At 44.3% G+C, this 9623-nt stretch overlaps 1 long non-coding RNA gene across 4 annotated transcripts in view; it reads left to right on the top strand.

Annotated features, from left to right (window-relative positions):
• Positions 1-3536: 3536 nt before the first annotated feature.
• Positions 3537-9623, top strand: part of LOC104652571 (uncharacterized) — a 531330-nt gene continuing 525243 nt past the window's right edge. For all 4 annotated transcript variants that reach the window (XR_012514017.1, XR_012514019.1, XR_012514020.1 and 1 more), the window contains exon 1: positions 3537-4703. This is a non-coding gene — a long non-coding RNA (uncharacterized LOC104652571). The remainder of the gene's footprint in view (positions 4704-9623) is intronic.

Raw genomic sequence — 9623 nt, 5'->3', positions numbered from 1 at the left:
GCCTCTTTAACAACCCGAGGGCTGCAGGCACAAAAGAGCATTTAGCTGCCTCCAATTTGTGTAGAAGGCCTGTCCTTAATTTGTTTTTGGAGTATAATTAAATCATGTTTTTCACGTAATATAAAAATACCTAATTCTCAACTTTAGTGAATGAAGTGCTGACGGTAACCTTTGAAAAGAAATCCCTCTTCTTGATGTTCTTATCAAGGGCCTAGAACGCCCCAGAATTGCAGAGGCCTAAGGTCTGGGCCCCAAACTACCTGCCCCTCCCCCCTTTCACACGTCAAGGTCACAGTCATATGATCCCCCATTGCTTTAAAATGGAGCCTTTTTTAATCAACCTGTCGCCCTGGAAAGGAATTAAGTCTCTTTTATGGGGTGGGAAGATCTGAAGGATTAAATAAATAAATAAATACATCCTTAATCTGAAATACACACGTCAGCAGAATCAAGCATGATCAGACATTGGGATAGTGGCATGCGGGGACTGACTGGCCATGTGAGAGTGACTGGTTTTAGTCTCCCCCCTTCTCCCCTGGCGAATTTTGAGGTTTTGAGGTCACGGGGTTTTGCTTGGGTTTCTTCTGGCGGCTGCGTGGGCCTTCTGGAAGGACAGGGCCCAAGCCTTTTTAGCTCCCAGACTATCTGAGGGGTTCTGATCTCCCGGACACCGCCCAGTGGTCAGGGGGATCCTGTGTATGACTCCCCTTCCTCTAAAGGGGCTGGGTACAAAGAGCAACTCTGCCTTCCTGCAGTTTCTCTTTCAGAAAGAACTCTAGGCCTGGCCATTGTTTCTCCTCAATGAAGGGGGCCGAGGGTGACAACAGAGAGGGCCCTTCTCTTCCCTACACTCACCACCCACCTCCTCTCTCACCCCACCCAAGGCCATTGCTGGGGAGAAATTTGGGAATATTTTCTTGCTCCGGTGAGACGCTTGTCTGGAAGATCATGGGATGTAATATCATGAATATCTTGGTTATCATTGTATTTTCTTCAGTAGGATTCCGTTAAGCCGTCTGTGGGCTCCCTCACCCCCTCCCATTTTCCAGTTCTAACAGCGCTTGTTCAGAAACATTGCACTCCGATGCGAGAGAGGTTAGGGCCGCAGAAAACCGCATTTAGTTCCACCAAAAGGGAATATAACAATATAACTTACCAGTTCCCGCCTCTGAATATTCGCTGTTCTACCCTAAATCACCCTGCGGTTTTGAGTAAGGCCACGTTTCACCTTGAGCATTTATCAAACCGTACTTGGCTGTTGCTGCTACTGCGGGAGGACGCACGGGCCGCCAACACCCACTTGACATCTGCTTGAAATATCCAACAATATCTCCAACGGGGTCGTTTGCAAAAAGCAGAAAACCAAAAATGAAAGAATTTTTAAAAATACAGAAAGAATATAAGTGTGTGTATAACATAATTCCAAGATGCTGGGCTTGGGGGCTCGAATTACCTAAGACAAAACATCTCTGCGGTTTGAGTCCAGACCGAAGGCCACACCACAAGGGTGTTTTATTAGCCGCAAGAGACCACGGTTTTTTTGGAGGCACTACAAGGAATGCGCGTCACCCCTCTGCCCTTTATCTTTCATCGATGATTCTCATTCTATCCGTTTCCAGTTTATTGACCTGGGATGCGGGACTGCTAAAGATCCTCAACGACTTGCCGAGCCTGGGGGAAGCAAAGTCACGCGGTGCGCACTGGGGCCCGCCGCTGGGAAGGTGCGGCTCTCTGCTCTGGTTAGCAGCAGAGTCGGTTCTGTGGGGTGACGACTTCAGACCAGCCCGGGTGGGCACTTTACCCAGCATCCTCCCCTCTCTCCCGACTCTGGCAATGCCAGCTTTGCCTCATCTTCCAGGGCCTTGGAATTTCAGCCTTGTTGGTGGGGAGGCCTTGGAAAAGAACTCAAGCGCTAGGCGCGTTTTCCACGAAAGGGCCGCTTTCTCACCGGTGGCTTATTCTGAGTCGAGGCCTCAAAGTACAACATGAGAGAGAGCAGAGGCGAGCACCCCAAAATTCATCCGAGACTTTCACCCCACCCCCACCCCCACCCCAAACAGATGGCTGGGCCGGGACGCCTGCACTTCAGCCGCAGCCTCAGCCTCCGCGCAGCTCTCGGGATGGGGACCACAGAAGCGGTTCCAATAAGGTCACCAGCCACCCTGGGCCCAAATCGCTCATCTCTACCCCACCTCACCCCATCCACGCCCTAAGAGCCTTTTTCCGGACGCTTTTTACTTTCGATCCCTGCCTGACGCCCTATGCCTAGGAAAGTGAGCGGCCGATTCCTTTCTCAAGGAATCCTTTGCCCTACTCTCAAACCTCCTCCTGCCCTGCGCACCTCGTCGCTCAGGACTGGAACTTATGAAAATGTAACCCAACTCATTGCCAGAAGTTGTTGCTAATTAGTGGATAATAAACTTCTGTAGCCAGGGCACAAAAGTCTTTTAAAAGTGCAAAGGTGTTCTTTGTTATGGCATCAGAAAAGGGATTAGCATATCAATTGGACTGGGGGGACCGGACAATGAGCCCTCCTCCCCCTGAGCTGCCCTCAGTTCGCCGCCCGCCGCCGCCTCCTCCTCAATCCTTTGTGTCCTTCCTCCTCCTCTTCTTCCTCTGGCTGCTGGGAGAGCTGTCAAGGCTGGATCGGGGAGTTCGGGCGGCAGTCTGGGACCAAGCGGGCAGGCGCAGCGCACGCTTCACGCCGCCCACCGGGCTCCGCGGCCTGCGCTGCGTCCTCGCCCTCGCCCCAGTCCTCGCCCCAGTCCTCGCCCCAGTCCTCGCCCCAGTCCTCGCCCCAGTCCTCGCCCCACGCCCCTCTCTGGGGGCTCAGCTCGCTCCGCGCCAAGGCGTGAGCCTGGAGAAGGTGCAGCGTGGCGGCTCCGGGCGGCCACAAGGGCGTGGACGAGGCCTGCCCGGAGGGCGGCCTTGCACGGCCCCACGCGGCGCCCCCTCCCTGCACGCGCGACCCGGGCCCCGCAAGCCCTTCGCCTCCCGCAGGGACGCAAACCCCTAACCGACTCGCACTTGTTTGGCCATCGGGCCCCACCAGCTCCCCACCCTCCTCCGGCCTCCACGCCAGACTTGCTGACCTGGCGACCCACGCTTGTTTGCGCTGGGGGGAAGCAAAGACCCTTAGGCCCGAGGCGGTTGTTTCCTCGGGAGCTGCGGGTCGGCTCCGGTGGTCCCGGGGCCCAGCCGAGGCGAGGCGGCTGGAGCGGCCCAGGCCCAAGCAGGCCTGGCGGTCTCCGCGCGACCTCGCCTCGCCCCGCAGCCCCCACCGACACCCCCTGCCCGAAGCCAGCCCTGCGGAAGTCGGCTCCTCGGGCCGAGGCAGAAATTAGAAAGCCTGCCCCGGGCCAGGTGCAGGAAAGCGAAGCAGAAATCAGTCCCGGGATGCGGCCCTGGCTGGCAGGGCCTTGGCCCCCACTCCCGCCGCGACCCCTCCCGGCTGCCTCCGCCCAGGAGCGCAGAGCAGAGGCGCTGGTGCCTGCGGGACCGCCCCGGGCTCGGGGAGCGAAGGAGCGGGGAAGGGCGCGGAGAAGGGAGGTGGAATGGGGACACAGGCAGCGACAGAGCTCACCGCCCGCCCGCGGACGAACCGGACCCGCCACATCCCAGCCCGCCGCGGGGAGCTGCGGGCCCGCCCGGCCGCCCCTGGGCCGCGAAGCCCGCGCCACCCGACTACCCCGGCGAGGAAACGCGTTCTTTCCTTTTTCTTCTCCCCTCCCCCTTCCCCTTTTTCCCTAGAGGCAGCTTCTGTCCTCTAAATGCATTTCACAAGGAAAAAAAAAAAAAAGAAGAAGAAGAAGAAGGAAATCTCTGGGGCTCTCCTTCCTTTTCCACCCGTCTCGCTTCCTCCTAACACTGGTGTTGGTCGAACAAGCGCCAAACTCACACAAGTTTCCCCGAAAACGAACAGCTTTAAATGCCGTGAGGGAAAATGTCGGGGGAAAAAGTGGAGGTCAGTGTTTCCCTAAATGCAAAACATCAGAGAGGAATCTGAAAAGAGCTTTACTTTCCCTGCGAAATCTCCATTGTTGCTCGGCAAACAATGGGAGCCTGGGCGACTGGAGGGCTGTGCGGATGAATAGGCGATCCGCGGGATGTGTGCGGGTCAGTGCCTGGGGTCCCGGGCCTAAAGCCCCTTTCTCAGCTTGCCACAATAAACCAGCGTAAGGTTTAGTCCTTACTGGGTCACCGGCCATCCTCTATTATTCAACACTTCACAACAAAAAACACTTATTAATCAGCGCTGACCAGAGGCCCCTTTTGAAACAAGAGAAGAGGGGAGAGAGAGAGGGAGTGAGAGAGAGAGGGGTGAAAAGAAGATTGAGAAGCCCTGGACAGATCTTTCTAAAGCCAGAGCAACCATGGGGTACTTTCCTCCAGTTGCCAAAGTTTATTTGACACAACAAAGTTTCTAATCAGGCCACGGAGACCTGGATTTCTTCCTCATTTGCCTCACTCCTGGTCTCTTTCTCTGAAGATGCTGGAGACTTTGTTGCAAGAAAGGATGGCTTTAGGTCATATTGCTGAGGCCTGATCTTAAAGATCTAATTGCTATTGGAAGAGAATCCTGTTTCCCAACTGGGCCTCCCCTCTGGAGATGGAGCAAGGAAGACCATCCAACTCTGCTCTGGGCACCCTGTTGATGGATGAGGTGTCAGGCCAGTCGTCATGTGAGGACTGGTTTCCAAATGGTATGAGCAGTAGTCAAATGCGGTACTTATTGGTGATACTGAATGCAATCTGTAGATTTTCTACTTCATGTTGTTTCTGGCCGGATATATGAAAAGACTAAACTTGCTTGCTAGAGTGAAGAGGAACTAACTGATCAAGGATTAAGGGGAAAGGATGTGATGAGATTAGTTTGAGAGAAGAAAATGTGCCATACCACTAAAGTCAGTGGGTTCTTTGCTCAACTTTGGTAATTTTTACAGAGCTTATTTGATGTTCATAACCTAATTTTGTGTCTTTTATTTATCTGGTTATATGATAATTACGAACACATGCTCAGGCATATATGGACACTACTATACATCAAAGTGAAGGGCTACATACGTCAGCTTTATGGATGAGTTTAATCCATTTAGAACTCAGCTAGACATTTTTGATGGCAAAATTTTGTCGCTTTTTGATTTGGGGTTGGAAGCCAATATTTCTTGGTTATTCTGTCTGTTTCACATTACTCAGGTTGTAATTTAGCCAAGTGAGTGAAGCTGTTTTGTAATGGCTGATGTTTACAAGTAACGGAGGCAGCAGATATTGAATCTTGGTTGTCAAAAGATATAAAACAATTATTTTCCTAAGGAAATAGAAATGAACGTCAAAGTAGTATTCTTTTAAGTTTAAAATTTCGTTTGTGTACACTTTTGGATTTCTGAGTAACATAACTAACCATTTCACTTGTTATGATTCAAAGAAGCCTTTAAACCCAGAAAATGTATGGATGGGGGATTCTGAGTTGAGCAAATTAAGCTGTAGAACTAGATGGCTTGGTAATGAAAGCAAGAATGCAGAATTACTTGGTAGTAAACTACACTGATATTTACCAGAGTTTAGGTAGTAAATGCAAAAATGGGTTGTATAGTTTGAGCTTGGAAAGTGTGTTTATCTTAGATGTCTTCTATTTAAGATTGGTTTTTGTGTGTGTGTGTGCGTGGAAAATAATGTGTTACTCAGATTTTGCAGAGCTCAAGTGTTCTTGCAATGGAGTAATCAAGTGTTATCTGAATTACTTAAAGCCTGGGATTAAAGGCCTTGGAATTGACTGCTGACAAACTCTCAAATGTAGACAGGGGAAAGTTTAGTATTCTTATCTTTCTGTTTATACTTTGAAAATAATTTGGCCAATTGTGGTTAATTATTTTTAAAGTTTATGTATGGGAACAATGAATATTTCTTATATGAATTATTTCCCAAATGAGCAAGTAAGATTATTCAGAAAACAAGTAGTTATCTATTTAATACATACCAACCAGTGTGTCACCCAAAATGCACTGTTTTCAAGATTATGCTTTAAAAAACATATTTGCTATGGAGAGCTCTACTGTTTCAGAAAATCATTTAGAGTGTGGATACACGCCATATATTAATTCAACAAATTCATTTGTGGGACATGACAATTTTATGTCATGTTTTTCCTTTTGCTATTTTGATTGACTTCCTAATTTGCTTAAAGGAGGCAATATTTTATTTGTGTGTGTGTGTGTGTGTGTGTGTGTGTGTATTTTTTTTGTTTGTAAACTAAAAGTACCTACTAATTGGGACTAGTCTTTCACAGATATCTCTGAGTAAGTTTTATAAAATAAACGAATAGAGAAAAGTTTAAAAAATATATATATAGTACATTGAATGTGTATATATATCATTGCACAGTACACCATTTTAACACATTTAAAGACTCTAAATGCTTTCTTTATTTTCCTTCTTCCTCCTCCTTCTATTCTACTTCTTTTCTCTTTCTCTGTTCTTTTCTTTTGCTAAGAAACTAAGTAAATAGCGTTGTAATAACATTTCCTTAAATATACCAGTGAATTTGTATGGAAATTGGAATACCTTCCACATTTATCAAAGGAGAAAGAATAATACATATACATTATGTTCAGCAAATGTTTAAAATAGAGAAATGTTATTTGTTGATATTATTTGCCATGGAAGCTATATTTGTTAAATTTTGTATATCTTGATGAAATAATTGTTATTCCCAAGTACGTTTTTTTTCTTGGACAATACATATATGCTTGTATTTTTTAAAAAAATACTTACATCTCTAACAGAAACCTAAAAATTTCACCACAGATTTAGCACATCACAGAAATTACTTCATAGGTATGCAAGTCATGTATTTTCTGGATTTAAAAAAAAAAAACAAAACTTAAAAAAGCCACCTGGACAGTCTTATTCTTTTTTTTTTTTAAGACACATTTTAATTAATCTCCACTACAAAAGGAAACAAATGTCTTGCTAAAACTTGTGCATCTTTATCTAAATGAAGATTAGATTACAAAGCATATGATTACAAAATGAAAAGTATATAAAATCTGGGGAATTTATTTGGAAAATTTTTAGTTTTTTGCATTTCTGTTTCTTCCTGGCAGATACATATATTTCAGACATTTTTTCCCTCTTGACAGAATTTGTCAGATTTGGTTTGAATTTATATGAACATGATCTGACAGAATATAGTAGCAATAGGTTATCATGAAGTATAAATGTAAACTCTGCTGAATGTTGCCTTAATACACACTACTTTCTTATCTAAAAATAAACTAACGTTGTTTTTCATGATGGAGGGAAGGTAAAAAGGAACTGATAGAAATTTGATTTGCCCCCTGTGATCTGCCTGTTGCCAGAGAATTCTGGTTAGTTGTATAGATCTAAGACTTCTGTGGAGCGACTCAGCCTGGTACTTATTTATTTATAAACTTTGAGTTCACTGGAGACTTAAAGTTATATTTAGAAAACTAGAACCTCACATGATATATGTTTATTTGATTCTTCCATTTAAATACTTCATAAGTACACCAAAAGTAATTTTTAAACAAAAATTTTCATTAGGTTTAACATGCATTGCAGTTAAACACCCCTAATGTATTTCTGTATATACCATAATATGACATCTCTTTTTTTTTTTTGGAAACAAAAGAAAATCAAACTTCTGAGTGAAACTTTTCCCTCAACATTATTTCCTTAGTTCTTCTTTGGTCAATATTGTCTTCAACTAATTGCATTTTGGTACATATGTTTTGAAATCCATTTTGGCTTAGACATCAGTTTTTCACCCAGAAAGTCTATCTGCTTATATAACCACTTGTGACAAAGCAGAATATTCTAGAAAGTTTCACAAAGGTCCAAAGATATATGTGTGTGCTCGCACTAAACTATTTAAATCCCAAAGGTTTGTGGATGTTTGTTATAAGTTGAAAAGGAAGTATTCAGCACTGTCATTATGGTAGATTTTTTAAAATGAAGGTTAAGTTTTTGAAATGCCTACACCATAAAATACACAAAATAAAACACGTATGTATTTGGGTTTTTAATCTTGGTAATCAGTGATTGAGTCTTTTAGGTTAACATAAGTTTCTCTTTCAATTAAGGAGGCTGTTTAGAAATACTGTAAGAAATTAGCTGTATTGAGGTTATGGCAGGGAACTAAGGTATTTTTGTTTATTTTGTTCTTGTGTTTTTATGGATTAAAATGTAGCTCAATGTCCTTGAACTCTTCTAGTGCCCCTTATGTGTTTTATTGCTTTTTGGGAAATGCTAATGGAGCAGGGGTGTTGGAGAGGAGGGGGTTAGGCAATAGACTTTATGGATCAAGTAGAGTTTGGGTGGTAATGCTAAAAGTATTGAACCAGTCTCCTTGTGCCAGGAAAGGATTCATGTTCCAAGCTTTTATTTTTTTTTTCTATTATTCTTCTGCCTCTCCACTCAAGGTGCCTAATAGATCCCATGAAAATTAAGCTCTGGTAAAAATCATTTGTTCTGTACCTGATGGAAAAGGTATTAAGAGGCAGGAGAATGATTCCGGTTTCACATCAGTACTGGCACTTTGGAGTTCATGCTAGTCTGCAGCAACATAATATTATATTTTATGGATGTGCACGATGTTTTATTTCCCAGTGGTTACATGTACACTGCAGATGCATAAGACCATATTTAAAATTAAAGACCTAAAAACAGGAACATTCACTTGAACATATTTTGTACGAAAAAGACGTTAGAGGGGGAAAAATCTTAGCTATGGGGAAAGAAAAAAATACTCAGCCATGAGAATATATAATTACAATGAATTTCAACTAGCTTTAATGAAACTCCAGTTTTCTGAAGACCACAGTTAACTGAAGTTTAAGTAACTTACTCATAAGTTACTTATAACTTTTATTCATAAGTTACTTACAACTCTTGGGATATTCATGAATATCCCAAGAGTTTTTCTGGATACTCCAGTTTCTTATGAAAGGCAGCTTTTGTGAAACCAGCCATCTGAGATCCCATTCTATCTCAGCTACTTTTTATCCCAAGGTGGTTTCAATGATCCTCTGGGACCTAAAGATAAACAGGTTTGTTTGTACACGTACATCAGCACAGAACCTAGCCATGGCAAGTCATTCCAGTGCTACCTGGGAAGAGTTGAGATTGGGGCTGTGGGGCCTGATCAGAAAGGCTGCTAAGCTTGACGTGACAGGTTCCTGGGGCCTTTGTGAAGGCCCTCGCCCTCAGAAGCAGAGCCACAGTTTCTCCAAAGTGGTGGAGTAATGCCAATTTCATGCTTTGGTACAATCCTGGGTTTGCTAGCATCAATCCTAGTAACTCCAGCTGTGAAGAATATAAGCCTCATGATCAAATTTTCCCTTTTTCTCCTGTACCTCCTCATCTTTCTGTCCTTTCTTCTGCTTTATCCTTCTCTTCTTTCTTCTCTTTTCTTCCTTCTTTTCTCAACCTGCGGGGACATTGAATCAGCCCAATGGGCAGTTATATATTTTGCTATTGATTTGCTTGCTTTGTAAGTTATGCTTTAAAACTGGTCAGGTGAGAGCTTGAAGTTCTGTTTTATTCTGTTTCTTTCGTTTGAATGCTCTGCTCTTCAAAGAAGCTAAATGCCTTAGATTAGCTTG

Source organism: Saimiri boliviensis, chromosome 15 (assembly GCF_048565385.1).
Source record: "Saimiri boliviensis isolate mSaiBol1 chromosome 15, mSaiBol1.pri, whole genome shotgun sequence".
NCBI classification, from domain to species: Eukaryota; Metazoa; Chordata; class Mammalia; order Primates; family Cebidae; genus Saimiri; species Saimiri boliviensis.
Note: the sequence above shows the minus strand (reverse complement) of the source record. Positions and strands in the feature narration are given on the sequence as shown.